This window comes from Dipodomys ordii, unplaced genomic scaffold (assembly GCF_000151885.1).
Source record: "Dipodomys ordii isolate 6190 unplaced genomic scaffold, Dord_2.0 Scaffold1000002382, whole genome shotgun sequence".
NCBI lineage: Eukaryota > Metazoa > Chordata > Mammalia > Rodentia > Heteromyidae > Dipodomys > Dipodomys ordii.
In genome coordinates, this window is record NW_012285999.1 from 93401 (window position 1) to 112940 (window position 19540).

Below are 19540 nucleotides of genomic sequence, written 5' to 3' on the forward strand. Positions count from 1 at the left end.
TCAATTTTGTTTCACTATGCTGATAAGTATAAATTAAAGTATTACAAGAAAGCTTTGAACAAATATCAAAGTTCTAAATTCAGCACATACAGAGTATCTCTCATACTAAGAAATATTAAGTAAAGTCATCATTTTACTTTTAAGTTAGAGTTTATTTTTTGAAATAAAACAAGATGAATTAGCCAATATGTAACATTGCTATTATCTAACTAGGTAAAATAGCAATAGGCTGTCAATGCACAATTTTTTAGGAGACTAGCTTTCAAGTAGTATTTTACATTAACTTCTAACAGTAGTGTAATAATTTTGATGATAATATATCAATTTACAATAATAATGAGATCTACTACATTAGTTCCCATTTCTGATTTAGGCAATGTGAAGTTTAGGAATCAACTAGCCTTACTTAAAACTCCCCAAGTGAATTCATGTGATTGCATAAACATTGTTAAGAAATAATTGTTAGAGAACACATTTTGGATATGATATGAACAACAACATTGCACAGTTCCAATATATTAGATATTACCTTACAATTAAAAGAATAAAGGCAAGAAACCTGGAAATAAATGACAATTTTAGTAATGAATTAAAAGTTTATTTTAGCCCATCATTGTGGATTTCTCTAAGAATGTTTGTAAAGGATGCTTAATATTGGATATATATTTGTCAATTCCCACCAGATAAAATCACCTTCTAATTTTCACATAAGCAATGTTACATATTGAATATAACTATGAGCTTGCAATTGATTTAAATTACTTCCCTAAATACACTTTCTAAGTCCTCTAGCATTCCTCTTAGCTTCTGTGGCTTCTGAGAAAATATTTTACCTCTCTTTTATCTATTGCTTGTTAAGAAGGAAAAGACAGTTATTAAATGTGTGTTTAACAGGGTGAAGAAGTTGGTATTAGGGAGCAAGAATAATTGAAATGTATAACGTTGAAGCATAATGAAAAATCACTCTGGAAGCCTGTTAGCTCTCCAGTGTTGAATTCAGTATAGCCTTCAATTGCTTCCTGCAATTCGTGCATGGGATAGCCACTCACCCCCTGTCTTATAGCTTCCTGGGGAGCATTTGTGATGTCAGAAGTACTGCTCAATGTTACAGGACTGAGACTTCAGAGCTCTTCCAGGTTTGTCAAGCATTGTACTCGAAGTCTCGAGTCGAAGTCTCGACATACTTGAAGTCTCTCACCTCGCTTGCTCATGAACAGTTCTAGAATAAATGTGCTAGCAGAAGGAACCCGCAGAGGTGTCTGACATAGTCAAAGTGAGGTACAGTAATCCTTGCAGATTGTTCTAGGAACTTATTTTAAAGGTACTAAGATAATGAGGTATTACAACTCAGGAAGAAAAACGACAGAATGAACATGTTAAGGTGCAACACAGTTATTCGGTATTAAAGTTTAAAGTATTTATTTATTTTCTGAGACCATTCATGCCAAATTTAATAGTATGATTACTCACTTGACATCATAAGTAGCTCTAAATGAAATTGTCACTGACAAATGCAATTGATTCAATAAAGTGAATTAGTATTAATATATAAAACTAGTTAAAATTAGAATTTCAAACTAGTTGAATACCAGTTAAAATTAGTAGTTTACTTTATTGACCCAATTGGGAAAATTAATACACACATTTTAAGCATTTTAAAATTGATATTAGTATATACTTTGAATGTGCCTATAGTAAGAATATAAAAATTCAAGAGGTAGTCTTACCTTCTGATTTACAAAAGAAATGAATGGTCTCAGATGCTTTTTTTCTTTATAAATTTTCTTATATTTCTTCCACCAAAAAACCTTATAGTTTGCACTTTATTGAAATAATTCACAAGAAAGGTATAGAAAAAAATAAGAAAATAATATATACTAAAATATTTAAGAAAATATTCTTACATATTGATTTTTTCGTTTTAGTCAAAATAATACATATAACAAAAAGGTCATAATATAATATTTGAAGCTGAAAATAATAAGAAGTGTAAAAATTGCTTCCCAAACAAAGAAACAGGATGATCCATTGCAACAATGATACCCACAAGACAGTATATTGGAAATGAAATTTACAACTTCAGTGGGGGGAGGAGTGAGAGGGGTTGGGGAGGGAATAGATAGTGGGAGAACAACAAGGGAAGGGGTAACAATGCTCGACAAGGAATATATTCATTGAATTACTTATGTAACTGTAACCCCTCTGTACAATAAAATAAAATTTAAAGAATTTGAAAAGTTGAGGCAAATACTGGGAGTAAGTACTTGTAAAACATTTACGTGCTAAGTGTATGGAATTAGCATATTTATAAAAACATTGAACATAGGTTTACTGGGAAGTTGGCTAAGTGGTAGAGTGCTTGCCTCTCATGCAGGAGGCCCAGGGTTCGATTCCTCAGCACTGCATAAGCAGAAAAAAGCTGGAAGTGGCGCTGAGCTCAAGTAGTAGGGCACTATCCTTGAGCTGAAGAACTGAGGGACAACGCCCAAGCCCAAAGTTCAGCCTCCACGACAAACCAAACAAACAAAAAAAGAAAAAAAACAAAGAAAATAGGCACAGAGTTAATTAACATGGAAACTGAAGAGCCACTATAAAGCTGATAATGATCAATACAGTAAGTTTCTGGTCAGCCATTCTGATAGCAGTATGTGGAATAAGTAGGAATGAACAATGGAATAGAGGGAACTGTTTCTCATTTTTTGGATATAAACTTTCAGACAAAGTGCGATGCCTAGAAATATAAGACTAGAGGATTGGTATCAGAGATGTTATAATCTCCGGCTTAGCTTAATGCAAATACAGAATGGATATATAAGTTCATAGATACTCCTTAGAATGCATCAATATACCTCCTTATTCTGTCAGCTGAGAGAATTGCAAGGAGACGACATCAAAGAACTAAACACAATCAGATAAAAGATGATTTTGTCAATATTAAATAAAGAGGCAAATTCAAAAATTCCGAGAATCCCACAAAAAAAACAAACAAACACAACCTCCTAGACAGGCAGCAGTGGCTCACTCCTCTTATCCTAGCTACTCAAGGGCCTGATATCTGAAGCCAGTCTAGTCAGACAAATACCAGGAAAGCCTTATCTCCAATTAATAAGTAAAATTATCTAAATGTAGCTGTGGCACAAGTAGTAGAGGTCCATCTTCCAGCAAAAATAGTGAAAGGAGAGAATGAGGACCTAAGTACATACCCAGGACTAACACACACATTCCACACATGTACAAACACACATGCATGCATACACACACACAAACACAAACAGAAATTCAAAACCATATGCTAGAATCGTTGTTATTCAGTGAAGACAATATTAAGAGGAACATTTATAAATATGAGTCATACTCTGTCTTGAAAAACTATGGATACAATATAGCACTGATTATAAGTCAAAACTTGTGTTTACTATTATTTAATGAATTGTTTCCTAGGGGTCTTTTGAAAGAGGTACTAATTTCTACGGGATTTAAAAGGGCACCGAACAAGTTTGTAAGTGTTCTCCATCCTTGATTATGAGAAGTCACAACTTACTGCACATATCTATTAAAATTAACTGGTATTTTTATATGTAATTCATCATAATACATAGTTTTAGTAGAAAAACTGCAATACTACAATAACCATGCAATAAAATAATTACCATAACTTATTTAATAAAGCATCTGAATCATCTATAACTAATCTCATAGAGTTGACAAAAAAACATCCTGCTCTTAGTGGTTTTGAAGTTATTTCAAATGAATGTGTTAAAATTATGTCTTCGTTTACTAAAAAATTAAGAATTTTAGAATATAATAAAGCCTATGAAATGAGCAATTGTCTATCATCATAGTTTATGTATACATGCCCATTATTAATTCATCTTTCTATAGTGTCTAGGATTCAATATCAATATTATAAATCTATTTATATTTGTTTAATATAGTTTTTCCATCATATGTTTTATCATAAAAATATGAATAATATTATAACAAATAAGGTAACATACTTTTATAACTAATATATTTTTCCTCACTCATCAATATGGTTGATGTATTGTATAAACAAATAATTTTTAAAATAATTAAATAACTTATAAAAGATATGACTTTCATAAAACTGGTTAGGTCCTAGATGTATCCACATAAAAAATTCATAAAAAGTATAATATGTCCTATATTCCAATATTTAAATTTGTATGCATTCTATTTTGTCTTCCCTTTGGGAAAAAGTGATATATATATATATACACATATATATATATATATCATCAAATGCACAGTCTATATACTTATTGTTTGAGTGGAAGTGTATATACTTATTGTTTGAGTGGAAGTGTACATTGAAATCCCTCACTGGTATCAGCATTCTATGACTTTAAGAAGCACCCAATAATTTATGTGCAAGCCTAGACCTTCTAAATTATTGCAAGAAACGGCTCGTCATAAATCCTATAAATGTTTCCTCTGATTTTCAGTCTTTGTTAGTGTCTGCCATAATCCTAACAGTGGCTTCATTTTTTATTTTCTCTAACCCAAATCTCAAAAGTGTTATGTTGCTGTAGTTTAGCAACAAATGGTAGCCCATATCCATGGTAGCCCATATCCTTCTTTTTGAGTGGTAATTACTATGAGAAACATTTAACATAACCCATTATTTTTCTGTCCTTAGGACTGTACAAGGTATCTAGCTAAATATCAAATGTATAACTCTTCCAAAAGGATATATAGAAAAAGTAGTGCATTTAATCAGAAAATTAATATGACCAAGTTTTCTTTCCTTTCTATTTGAATTAGGAGGGGACATTTTTGTTGGATAATGATAAAATTATGTGGTTAGTTTTGGCAAACATTTTCCTAAAATAATTTACAATGATGAGTAATTGTTATGATTTAATTTCATAAAACATGTACATATGTGTGACTGAGAGAATTTATAGGACTACTTCATAGTTTTCTATGATACAATAAAAGAAAATGGAATCATTACAGCAGAGTTAATTGTTGCACAAGGCATGACTAAAGGTCCAAGAGACGAAAGACATAGAAATTTATAGAAAACCTTTTTATTGTCTGAATATGAAATGAGAAAGGAAAAAAATAAAAAAAAAACTAGATGCTACTGGCAAATCACTGTAGGTTTAGATACTAGGAGGCTGAGATCTGAGAATCCCGGAGTTCTCAGCTTGCAGCCAGCCCCAGTGGATCAAATGATAATGATAAAGTACCAATATTAAGCTAAAAAGCCAAGCAAAAATACAAGGCCCTGACTTCAAGCCCAAGTAGCAGCACTAACAATTTTTAGTAAGAATTCATTCATAATAATCATGATATATAAAAAGTATTATATTATCATTTTTTATGATGTATATTATATACATTATATAATGTATATATTATGTAATGATAATATGATGTATGTAAGATATTATGTTTGTATATGATATTGTATATTGCATATACTCTAATATAATATATTATAATATATACTATAACAGTATATGTTAATATAAGCTATTGTATATAATGTATGATATATAATAGATATCACATGTTATACATTATATTATATGATGTATAGTTATATGTAATGTGTTATATATTATACACAATATGTAATTTTATATTATATAATGTGCAATATATAATATACATTATATTATATATTATCATATAGTTATACTTATATTATGATTCTATTATTATACATCATATGGTATATTATATCATATTATATATGTGTTACAATTATTATAACTGTATTATAATAATTATTATTATACTGAAGAAGCTGAGTGCTGTTGACCCGCATATGCAATTGTAGCTATTCAGGAGTCTAAGATTTTAGGATCACTGTTTGAAAACAGCCGAGGCAAGAAAATTTATGAGACTATTATCTGCAGTTAACTACCAAAACAAACTCAAGGACAATGTCACTTCCTGAGTCCAATCCCCAGTATTGAGACACAAGAGAGAGACAGAGACTTAAATAGATACAGAGAGACAGAGAGGAGAAAAAAGTATAGTTTTCTTAAGAGTAGTGACTTATGAAAATTACTGACTTGACAAATGTTTGATAGAATCAACTGTTTCTATACTCTATTGTTACCATAACAATAAGTCAATAACAGGAAATAACCCATGTACCCAAATGGATAGTTATCTCAATTTCTCTGCAGAACATAATTTTTTAAAGCCAGACCAATGATCCAAAAATCACGGCCTTAGTCCATTATGCTTTAAACAACAAGATAAATGATACAACTTTACATATTCATTGAGTAGTTGAAATTAGAATACAATGTGTAGTGGTATTTCTGAATATCTAGTAACAATATTCTTTATTAGAATAGAAAGAGGTAACAAAAATCTCATTACTATTTTAGGCACATTCATATAGTATTCTAGATAGCATCATAACTTAATATGTATATTTCTATACCATTCACTACATAGAAAATAGATCCTCTACAATCTCTCTTTCAAAACTGAATGAAAATTGATAGCCTCATCACACACACTAGCGAAGAAAGCCATATATACCATTTTAATCCACTTTCCAAAAAGAAGATTTTTACATGATATCTTTGATAGGGGAATTTTCTCAAAGCAATTTGTCAAGTTGAATATGACCCTCCAGCTTAAGTGAAAATATCTAGTTGTTATTCATGAGAGGAAGCATATCAGTTTAACTAGGTTAGCTTATTATAGTAGAATGGAAATTCTATATTTCATTGTATTACTTTCATATACATGTGTATATTGACATTTTCCCTGAGAATATTTTATTCATGAATGAGCTAAATTTTGAATTAATGAAAGTATCTGACAATTAAGTTGCACTACTCATGGTTGCAATGCATACTTAAAGTAATTACTTTTCTAAAGAATAATGCAACAGGCTATAGATGCTGTTGGTAGTGAATGGAGTAAATAGGCTTTGTGTAATAATTTTATACTAGAATGCTATTATGACAAATTTTAAGATTCAGATACACTGGTTATTGCATTTATAAATATGTGTATACATGTATATCTATGTTTATAATGTATATGAGTATTTCTAACATTGTTTTGCAGATGATAAAAATAACTTTGGAAGACTTTAAACACTTGTCTAAGATTCCTTTTTTTTCTTTTTCTATTTTTTTATTGTGAAAATATATTACAGAGGGGTTACAATTACATGGGCAAGATAATGAGTGCATTTCTTATCAAGCATTGTAGCCTACTCCTTTTTTTCCCCTACCCATCCCTTCCCATCCTCCCTCCCTACCCTCCTACACAATCACCCCCCCATCAACGTTGTAAAGTTCATTTTCGACATAACGACTTGTGCATCTCATTGTAGCAATGGGTCAACCTGTATCCCTATTTAAATGATTTGTTTTTCCCCTTCCTTTCCACAAATTATGCCGACATCAAATACAGTGAAAGCAGGGATTATATTGTGGGGGAGGTGACATTGCCCCATTTGTTAGTAAATGGAAAGGCTTGGAAAAAATTGTATTAAGTGAAGTAATCCAGGCCCAAAGAAACATAAGTCCCATGGTTTCCCTTATTTGCAATATCTAGTATATGTCTGAGTCAAGCAGAAAAGGTCAGATAAGTTGATGTTAGGGAAATGAACCCTAAGATATGTATTTAAATGTTTTTTTCTTTCATGTGATTATTTGTCTAAGATACTTAAAGAGAAGTATTAAGGTCTATAAAAAAGAGGAAATAATGGGTGGTGCTCTGGTTGCTGAGATCTATAATCCTAACTACTTGTGAAATTCAGATATGCGGATTAAGGACCAAGCCATTACAAGTAGCAAAACCCACGAGATTCTTACCTCTAAGCAAGCACTAGAAAGCCAAAAGTTGAGCTGAAGCTCATAGAGTTAACGTCTTGAGCAAAAATGTCTTTTTTCTCAAGTCTTAGGCAAAATGCTATGGGATAGTGCCTAGGCCCTCAATTTACGCCCAGAACTGGCACATATATACATATATATGCACACACACACACTCACACACACACACACACACACACACACACACACAGAGGCAGAAATATCTCACTCTTTAGAGCATTCTGATTTTACCATACCACAAACATTTTTCCATCTCTGGCTTAAGTTATGATCTAACATCCATGATGGTGGTACTTAAGAGTACTTTCTATTTCCCTGGCATTGTTCTAAATTATGTTCCATCTATCAATGGACAATCTTAGTAACAACCCTGATACAAAGATTCTGTGATTACTTTCAATAAAAACTAAGAAAAATATAAATGACTAAATTTAGAAAATTACTGAAGTTATCACAGCAGATAACTGGTTTCAGAATGCAGCTTTAGAGAATTACTCGATTTTATCCAAGTGTCTTACTTGTATGATCTAGATCATAACAATATTGTCCTTCAGAATGTCCTAGATTGAGTTGGTGACTTAAGATTCCTCTTAACCAACTACCTGGCACTGCCCAGTTGAGAACTTGGACTTCCTTATGTTAAACCATTCAAAATTGCAATGATTCCATATATGTGGCTCTTTATCTCATAGCCAAGATTCCATGGTCCAATGATCAAAGGAAGTAGCATTGTTCATGGTTAATCATAGCTAATTCCAGTAATAATATTTTTATTTCCTGTGTTGCCCCCTTAAGCTCTGCTCTTATTCTATTTCCAAAGTTAAGAGTGCTTCACAGGGGGACACAAATACTATTCAACCAGAAATCAAACCTTTCTCTGTGTAATGTGAACACCTCCAACCTCTACAGCTGGTGAAGAACAAAGTTATGATACTGGTTTTGGTTATCCTGGATACTAAAAGAAAATTGGACCATTGCTACATAAAAGTGACAATGAATATCGAGTATGGTATTGCTTAATACCACAGTGTCTTGTAATTAGAGGCAGTGGAAAAATTATGACTACTTAATCAAAGACATGACAAGATAATTATGGGCACTACTATAAACCCGGATGTGTCAGTATTGAAGTTCATCCCCAAAACAAAGAAAACATGACTAGCTTTCACATTTCGGATTTTAAAAGTGAATAGAAGGCTGATGTATTAAAACATGGTCTCCAGGTTTTGATGCTATTGCCAGTTGTAGGGATCTTAGAGAAATGGGACCTACTGGGAAGTTCTCAGTCATTGGGATTTTCTCTTGTCCATTCCTTGCTCTCTTTTGCTTCTTAATATTCAGAGAAATGTGCTTGATCTGTCATGTACTGCTTTCACAATGTACAAGAAAAGTTACAAGTTAGACAAAACTGTGCTAAAAACCTTTTCATCTTAATTTAATCATATTAGTTAGGAATTTTATTACATTAGTAGAAAAATCTAGTACACCATCAGAAGTTCTTGTGAGGACAAGGTGCATATGAAATGATTAGAAGAATAAGGAAGTAATTCTAAATAGTAATTCAAGCCAGGTGGCTAGTTGTGAGTTTTGATGAATACATATCTGAAATTGTTATAGTGATTTTTCTTAATATATTTAGATTATGTACATATTTATGAGAGAGAAAATCTGATATTTTATTTTATTATCATTCTTAACGCTTTATAACCAAAAATGATATTAGAATAGATTATTTTGTTCCATGTGATTTCAGTTATGGAACTATCAAGAAATATGAATTTCATAAAAGACATGAAGAAAAGAGTTAAGAAGTTTTCAGTTATAGGTATGACAGGCATATGTTGGGTGGAAGTAGGACTTTCCTATTATCTTTATTTGGATAATATGGTGGGAAGTCTTAATTTTCAAATTTATTGGATTGAGGAACACCTAGGAGATTGATAAATAATTCTGGGTTGTTTGGGGTAGACACGTTCAGAGACAATTACATTGCAAAGGCTCTCATCTAAGGACTGCTTTGATGGTTTTTTAGCCTGATGAAACCGTTGGGAAGCCGTGCTGAGTTGGATGTTGGACCATTAGAAGTGGCTCACTATTGCATGTTTGCAGGGCTATGTACATCTTGCCCTGGCTCCATCTTATGTTCTTTTTCTGTACTTCCAGGCCTACATCATGAAAGCTGCTCTGTTCTTCCTCATTCTTCCTTCAATGATGAACTGAAGCTTGTGAAAACATGAGAAAAATAAATCTACCTGAATTAATTTGCTTATGTCCAAAACAAGCAGGCAGGGAGCTAAAACAGATCACATTGATATGTATGGGTGATATATGTATAGGTGTCAAGTTGGTAAGAAAAGAACAGTGGCATGAGTTTTATGTGTCCATTTGCATAAGCAATATTACCTTACTGTCCAATTAAGCACTACTAATATTGGTGCTGATGTGAAGGCATTTTTTTAAAGATGTGGATAACACATACAATCAATTGACTTTAAGTAAAGTAGATTACCGTCCTTAAACCTGACCTCATCCATTTAGTTGATAGGTCTTAATTATAAAACTGAAATTTCCCTAGGGAATTATGGTCAAGAATGAAACATCAGTGCCTGGCCAGGAATTTCTGCCTTGAAACAGCTTGCACTACAGATTGAAGACTGGCCAAACTGCACAATTTACATCAGCTGATTATGTACATTCATATATATGCGTGTATGAACTAAAAAAAAGTAGATACACACTCACACACTAGTCATAAAATTAGTCCTCTTTTCTATAAGTTCTACATCTATGGATTCAACTGAGAGCAGATAGATTATAATTATAAAATAAATTATTTCTTTACTAAGCATGATTATTATCAATAATCTCTAAGTAATAGAGAATAACAATGAATAAAATTTGCACTTTATTAGATATTATAAATAACATGGAGATTATTTACAGTATGCAGGGCTGTGTTCACAAGTAATAAGTGAATACATCACTGTGCTGCATAATGCAATTGATTTTAATATCCAGAGGGTTTCCTGGAACCAAAGTCCCCTGGATATCAATGACAATCTATGTATAGATAATCTCCTACTAGCTGTTGTTAGCTAGAGAACCTTAACTGATACATACTTGAAGAAACAAAGTTAAATATAATATCCATCCATTAACTGATATTTGTAGCCTAAAATTGGCAAGGAAATGTGATATGAATTTCTTAACTTCCGTTTATCCACCCCTGGTCTCTCCAGGATTCAATCATGCTTCACATGGGTTTGCTCAGTGGGTAACATCTCTCTGCTGAATCAAAGTATTACTATATTCATTCTAACTTCCTCTATGTTCTATTTGTAGAAAAGATTGCCATGTAGAATTTGGGATCAAAAACCATTATCTCACTAGGAAAACAAAATGTTCATCATAAGGATCTCTTCAGAGACTCCTCTCTGCGTGTGTCCCTCTTCTGGTTGTTCTAAATGAACTGCTTCTGTATGGTGCATCTCTCCTACAGTACTTACATGATGACTTATTTTCCACTGATTCAGTTAGTCCAAGTTTTTTTTTTTAATTTTATTTTTATTTTTGTGAACATACTGTACAGAATGGTTACAATTACATGGGCAAGATATTGAGTACATTTCTTATCAAGCATTGCAGCCTCCTCCTTTGTTTATCCTTCACATCCCTTCCCAGCCTCCCTCCCCTGCTCCCCTATCCAATCCCCCCCTCGCATCCCCACCAAAGTTGTAAAGTTCGTTTTCGACATGACAACTTGTACTTCTCATTGTTGCAACGGGTCCACCGTTATTCTTGACGACTTGTTTTTCCCCATCTCCTCCACAAATTATACCGACATCAAATATAGTGAAAGCAGGGGTTATACTGTGGGGGAGGGACATACAAAGCAACAAAGAAATAATCTTATAAATGAATTGGAAACAAATGCATGAAAGAAAAAACATTTAAATACATATCTAAGGGTTCATTTTCCTAACATCACATTATCTGACCTTTTCTGCTTGACTCATACATATACTAGATATTGCAAATAAGGGAAACCATGGGACCTATGTTTGTTTGGGCTTGGCTTACTTCACTTAATATAATTTTTTCCAAGTCTTTCCATTTCCTAACAAATGAGGCAATGTCATTCTTTCTGATGGTGCGGCATAGAACTCCATTGTGTATATATATACCACATTTTCTTGGTCCATTCATCTATTGAGGGGCCTCTGGGTTGGATCCATATCTTAGCTATGGTAAATAATGCTGCAATAAACATAGTAGTGCTGGTAGCTTTAGTGTGGTCTTGTTTGTAAACATTTGGGTAAATGCCCAAAAGTGGGATTGCTGGGTCATAGGGGAGATCTATGTGAAGTCTTTTGAGGAACCTCCATACTGCTTTCCAAAGTGGTTGAACAAGTTTACACTCCCACCAACAATAAAGTAGGTTCCCTTCTGTCCACATCCCCTCCAGCATCTGTTGTTGTTAGAATTCTTGATTACAGCCATTCTAACTGGGGTGAGGTGTTATCTCAATGTTGTTTTGACTTGCATTTCTTTTATGGCTAGGGAGGTTGAGCATATTTTCATGAGTCTATTGGCCATCCTTCTTTCCTATTCAGAGAAGTTTCTCTTCAAGTCTTTAGCCCACTTATTTATTGGGCAGTTGTTTTTTGAGAATTTGTTGTTGGGGGATTCAACTTTTTGAGTTCCAAGTATATTTTAAATATGAGACCCTTGTCCGTTGTATGGCTAGTGAAGATATTCTCCCAATCTGTGGCCTTTCTATTGATCTTGCTAGCTATGTTCTTTGCCATGCAGAAGCTCTACAACTTCATGCAATCCCATTTGTCCAACCTTTCTTTGATTTGTTGTGTTTCTGGGTCTCTAATCAGAAAATTTCGGCCCGAGTCAAGGAGACCTAGGGTTTCTCCTATTCCATCCTTTACTGTTTTCAGAATGTCTGCTTTGACTCCAAGGTCTTTGATCCATTTGGAGTTGATTCTGGTGCAGGGTGATATATAAGGATCTAGCTTTAATTTTCTACAAGTAGTTAAGCAATTTTGCCAGCACCATTTACTGAAGAGGCTGTCTTTCTTCCATTCTATTATTTTAGTTCCCTTATCGAAGATTAGTTGACATTAGGTCTGTAGGTTCATTTCTTGGTTTTCAATTCTATTCCATTGGTCCTGAGGTCTATTCTTATGCGAGTACCAAGCAAATTCCAACCTCATTCTTCAAGGAAATGGAAGAGGAAATCCAAAAATTCATAGGGAACAATAAAATACCCCGAATAGCAAAAACGCTCCTCAATGGAAAGAACACTGCTGGTGGAATATCGATACCAAATTTTAAACTCTACTATAAATACTTAGTCCACGTTTTGAGTTGTTGACCCAACGAAGCTTATTATTTTAAGTAATAGCATCTTCCTTCAATTGCTTACAAAATACTAGTTTCTTATAGAATATTAATCGCTGTATCATTCTATATCAAACCTAAGTGTATTCTATACTATTTTTCTTAGTGAGTGAGCCATGTAATCATGTCTAGGAATTTTTAAAACATGACACTCTCCTTACTTCTTTAAGTATTGACTTTCCAATAAATCAAAAGCTTTCTCTTACAAGCTGTAATTCTGTTTTCTTTTCTTTTTTATTGTGAGAATACCGTACAGAGGAGTTACAATTACATGAGCAAGACAATGAGTACATTTCATATCAAGTATTGTTGCCTCCTCTTTGTTTCCCCTTCCCATCCCTTCCCATACTCCCCTTCAACCTCCACCTGATCCTCCCCTCATCCTCCAACAAAGTTGTAAAGTTCGTTTTTCCACATAATGACGTGTATATCTAATTGTTGCAATGAGTCTACCTATATCCCTAGTTAAGTGATATGTTTTATCCCTTCCCCTCCAAAAATTATACCAACATCAAATACAGTGAAAGCATGGATTATAACGGGGGGGAGCGTTATACAAAGTAACATAGAAATCATCTTATAAATATGTTAGAAACAATTGCATGAAAGAATAAAAAACAAAAAATCATTTGAATCTAATCTTGGGGTTCATTTCCCTAACATCAACTTATCTGACCTTTTCTGCTTGACTCAGACATATACTAGTTATTGCAAATAAGGGAAACCATGGGACCTATGTTTCTTTGGGCCTGGCTTACTTCACTTAATATAATTTTTTCCAAGTCTTTCCATTTCCTAAGAAATTAGGAGAACATCTTCACTAGTCATACAACAGACAAGGGTCTCAGATCTAAAATATACCTGGAACATAAAAAATTAAATCCCCCCAAAACAAATCTTCAAAGAAACAACTGCCCAATAAAAAAGTGGGCGAAAGAGTTAAAGAGAAACTTCTCTGAAGAGGAAAGACAGGTGGCAAATAGACACATGAAGAAATGTTCAACCTCTCTAGACATAAAAGAAATGCAAATTCAAACAACATTGAGATACCACCTCATTCCATGTAGGATGGCTATAATCAAGAACTGTAATAACAACATATGCTGGAGGGGATGTGGACAGAAGGGAACCTTACTGCATTCTTGGTGGTAGTGTAAACTTTTTCAACCACTTCGGAAAGCAGTTTGGGGGTTCCTCAATAGACTCCACATAGAGCTCCACTATGACCCAGCAATCCCACTTTTGGGCATTTACCCAAATGATCACAAACAAGACCACACTAAAGTTACCAGCATGACTATGTTTATTGCAGCTTTATTTACCATAGCTAAGATATGGAACCAAACACGATGCCCTTCAGTAGATGAATGGATCGAGAAAATGTGGTTTATATTCATAATGGAATTCTATTTTCTTTTCTTTCTTATACTTGCAATGTCAATGTCCTTATTTTCATGTTGTAACAGTCCTATTTCTTCAAATATTTCATTTTATATAGTAGTCATGTTATTTAAAGCATACATTAAAAGTGCTTCCCATATATGAGACACTATGAATTAATTTATTTGAGTAACTACTGCAAAGAGAAATTATTTAAAAAAGCAAGCTGAGCTATGAAGCATTACCTGAAAAAATATCTAATTAATCAGTTTGAAGCATAGCCCATTGGAACTACAGTCAGTAAATATTTAAGAAAATTATCATTAAAATAGAAAAATTTCCTACTACTTCCAAAATATTGTATGAATAGAGCTTTTGTTGGTAGTAAGCTAACCATTTAAATCTATATAGGTAAACTAATTAAGGATATCAGAACATAATATGCTGATCTCAACGTGGAAGACTAGGACAGACATGTACTGAGTTGCCAGAAGACAACTGTGTAAAATTCAAATGACTAATTAGATTTTCCAGTCTCACAGAAAAAAATAGAGCTAGAACAAACATCAGTCAACTATAGAGACATTTTTACGAACATTCCAAAAAATAAAACAAAAATAGATTTTTAGCTTTATTATTCTTCTCTTAACTAAGAACAAATTGTCCCTGAGAGAAATGTATTGACTAAACATGCTCTACCCTTTCATAAATTAATCCTCCTAGGATATCAGTTTGTCAGAATGAGAAAATAAACATGCATGCATGTGTAAAGGATTATTAAGGATAATGACCATGATGGAATCATAATTACACTTACAAGGAGACTTCACCTAATCCTTCCTCTTGGAAAAACAAAGGTGTTCTAATGATAATAAAGTTTATCTACTTAATTTGAAATGGACACATGGATGATGGTGAACAAAAGGTTCACATGTAAATAACTTAGAAAGATGCCACATTTACAAATACTCAAATTCAGTGTTTCACAAGAGACTTTAAGGACAATGTTCTTATTTTTAACACACAACAGCATGCCAAATGTCATAGAAGTGATGTCTGTACTTAATAAATCTTCCATTGCATATACACATCCTTCTAATGATAGATGCGGTTCTGAAAATTAGCATTCTATAGACTTTCTGAGTAACAGTTTGCATGATGGACTTATTGATAGTAATAACTGGATCTGTGCCAAGTCATTACCGGATTATATTTAATTCACTTTAATAATATTAAATTGTACGTGTGTAGAAATGATTTGCTATAAAAAGAAAAAGAATTGTGATTAAACATGTAAAGCTTTGAGGTAAGGTTAACGAGTTTAATCCTTATGTTTATTTTCAGTCCAAACATCGCAAGACCTAAAAACATCATGGTTAAAGCCACCTCTATTTGTCACCCTCCTAAGATCACAATTTTGAAAGAGATATACAGACCCGGACACAGACTCAGGAAACTTAGAAAGGTACAGCAAATCAGGTCCAGTTGCAATATGCTTTTACGGTTAAGAGTGCCAATTTGAAGCATGAACTTTTGTCTTTATTTTGTATTTATTTTATTTTATTTTATCTTTTTATTGTGAAAATACTGTACAGAGGGGTTAAAATTAAATGGTCAAGATAATGAGTATATTTCTTATCAATTGTTGTAGTCTCTTCCTTTGGTTCCCTTTCCCATCCCTTCCCGTCCTCCCCGCCGACCCCCTCCCGTCCAATCCTTCCCACTACCCCCTCATCACACCAAAGTTGTAAAGTTCATTTTTCGATATAAGGACATGTACATCTCATTGTTGCATTGAATACACCTGTATCCCTATTTAAATGATTTGTTTTTCCCCTTCCCCTTCGCAAATCATACCGAAATCAAATACATTGAAAGCAGGGGTTATACTGAGGGGGAGGAACATAAAAAGCAACAAAGAAATAATCTTGTAAATGTGTTAGAAACAATCACATGAAAGAAAAAAACATTTGAATACATATCTGAGGGCTCATTTCCCTAATATCACCTTATCTGAACTATTCTGCTTGACTGAGACATACACTAGATATTGGAAATAATGGAAATCATCGGACCTATGTTTCTTTGGCCCTGGCTTACTTCACTTAATATAATTTTTTCCAAGTCTTTCCATTTCCTAACAAATGAGGCAATGCTATTTTTTCTTATGGAGGCATAGAATTCCATTGTGTATATATACCACATTTTCTTGATCCATTCATTTACTGAGGGGTATCTGGGTTGGTTCCATATCTTATCTATAGTAAATAGTGCTGCAGAAAACATAGTCGTGCTGGTAGTTTTAGTGTGGTCTTGTTTGTAAACATTTGGGTAAATGCCCAAAAGTGGGATTGCTGGGTCATAGGGAAGCTCTATGTGGAGTCTTTTGAGGAACCTCCATACTACTTTCCAAAGTGGTTGAACAAGTTTACACTCCCACCAACAATGCAGTAAGATTCCCTTCTGTCCACAACCCCTCCAGCTTCTGTTGTTTTCAGAGTTCTTGGTTTTAGCCATTCTAACTGGAGTGAGGTGGTATGTCAATGTCGTTTTGATTTGCATTTCTTTTATGGCTAGGGAGGTTGAGCATTCTTCATGTGTGTATTGGCCATCCTTCTTTCCTCTTCAGAGAAGTTTCTCTTTAAGTCTTTTTTTGTGTGTGTGTGTCTTTTTTTTTTTGTGAACATACAGTACAGAGGGGTTACAATTACATGGGCAGGATAATGCGTACATTTCTTACCAAGCATTACAGCCTCCTCCTTTGTTTACCCTTCACATCCCTTCCCAGCCTCCCCCCTCCCCCAGCCAGTCCCAATCCTTTCCCTCCCCCTCCCCCCCACCCCGCACCAACGTTGTAAAGCTCGTTTTGGACATGACAACTTGTACTTCTCATTGTTGTAACAGGTCCTCCTGTAGCCTTAAACGACTTGTTTTTCCCCATCTCCTCCACAAGTTATACTGGCATCAAACCTAGTAAAAGCAGGGGTTATAATGTGGGGGAGGTACATACAAAGCAACAAAGAAATAATCTTATAAATGCGTTAGAAACACATGCATGAAAGAAAAAAATTACAATACATATCTAAGGGTTCATTTTCTTAACATCACATTATCTGACCTTTTCTGCTTGACTCATACATATACTAGATATTGCAAATGAGGGAAACCATGGGGCCTATGTTTATTTGGGCCTGGCTTACTTCGCTTAATATAATTTTTTCCAAGTCTTTCTATTTCCTAACAAATGGGGCAATGTCATTCTTTCTGATGGAGGCATAGAATTCCATTGTGTATATATACCACATTTTCTTGATCCATTCATATACTGAGGGGCATCTGGGTTGGGGTGAAAGACTTAAAGAGAAATTTCTCTGAAGAAGAAAGAAGTATGGCCAATTGGCACATGAAGAAATGCGTAACATCCCTAGCCATAAAAGAAATGCAAATCAAAACAACATTGAGATGCCACCTCACTCCAATTAGAATGGCAAAATCAAGAACTCTAACAACAACAGATGCTGGAGCAGATGTGGACAGAAGGGAACCTTACTTCATTGTTGGTGGGAATGTAAACTTGTTCAACCACTTTGGAAAGCAGTATGGAGGTCTCTTTAAGTCTTTAACCCACTTATTTATTGGCTTTTCTGTATGACAACAATGAGAAAAGTGTGGCTGAAATTAGGAAAGCAACTCCATTCATACTAGCTCCACAAAATCCTAGGAATTAACTTATCCAAAGAAATGAAGGTCCTCTATGATAAAAACTTTAAAAACTTGAAAAATGAAATCAATCTGAACTTAGCATGTGGGAAAAACTCCCATGCTCCTGGATTGAAAAGACCAACATCATGAAAATGGCAATGCTTCACAAGGCTACCTACAAATTCAATGTGATACCTATCAAATTCCAATCTCATTCTTCAAGGAAACAAAAGAGGCAATTCAAAAATTCATATGGAACAATAAAAGACCCCGAATAGCAATAACGATCCTCAACAGAAAGAACACTGCTGGAGGAATATTAATACCAAATTTCAAACTCTACTACAAAGCCATAGTAAATCAAAACAGCTTGGTACTGGCACAAGAACAGACCTCAGGACCAATGGAATAGAATTGAAAACCCAGAAATGAACCTACAGAACAATAGCCATCTGATCTTCGATAAGGGAGCTAAAAACATAGAATGGAAGAAACACAGCCTCTTCAGTAAATGGTGCTGGCAAAATTGGCTAACTACTTGCAGAAAACTAAAACTAGATCCTTATATATCACCCTGCACCAGAATCAACTCCAAATGGACCAAAGACCTCGGAGTCAAAGCAGACACTTTGAAAACATTACAGGATGGATTAGGAGAAACCATAGGTCTCCTTGGCACAGGCTGAAATTTTCTTAATAGAGACCTGGAAACACAACAAATGGCTTGTTGGACAAATGGGATTGCATGAAGTTGCAGAGCTTCTGCACGGCAAAGGACATAGCTAGCAAGATCAATAGAAAGCCCATGGACTGGGAGAAGATCTTTACTAGCCATACATCGGACAAGGGTTTCATATCTAAAATATACCTGGAACTCAAAAACTTTAATCCCTCAGCAACAAATTTCAATGATCTTTTGTTTTTAATTTGGCAGTTTGTGAACTGACCAGGCTGCATTTTATACGAACTATTATTTCTTTTTAAGAATTTGAGATTCAAATTTAGCCCAGGGTTACAGAATGCAGCCCAGAATACTGCATTACCTAGAGGAATGACTCAAGGAAATCTGCCATCAGCAAATTCCCCACACATTCCCAAACAGAGGGAAGAGTCTAGAAATGTATTTGGAGCACCCTACATTTGCTCCAGTGGGTAGATTACAAAACTGGAGATCACTTCGTTTTACAGTTTTCTCCTTAACAAAT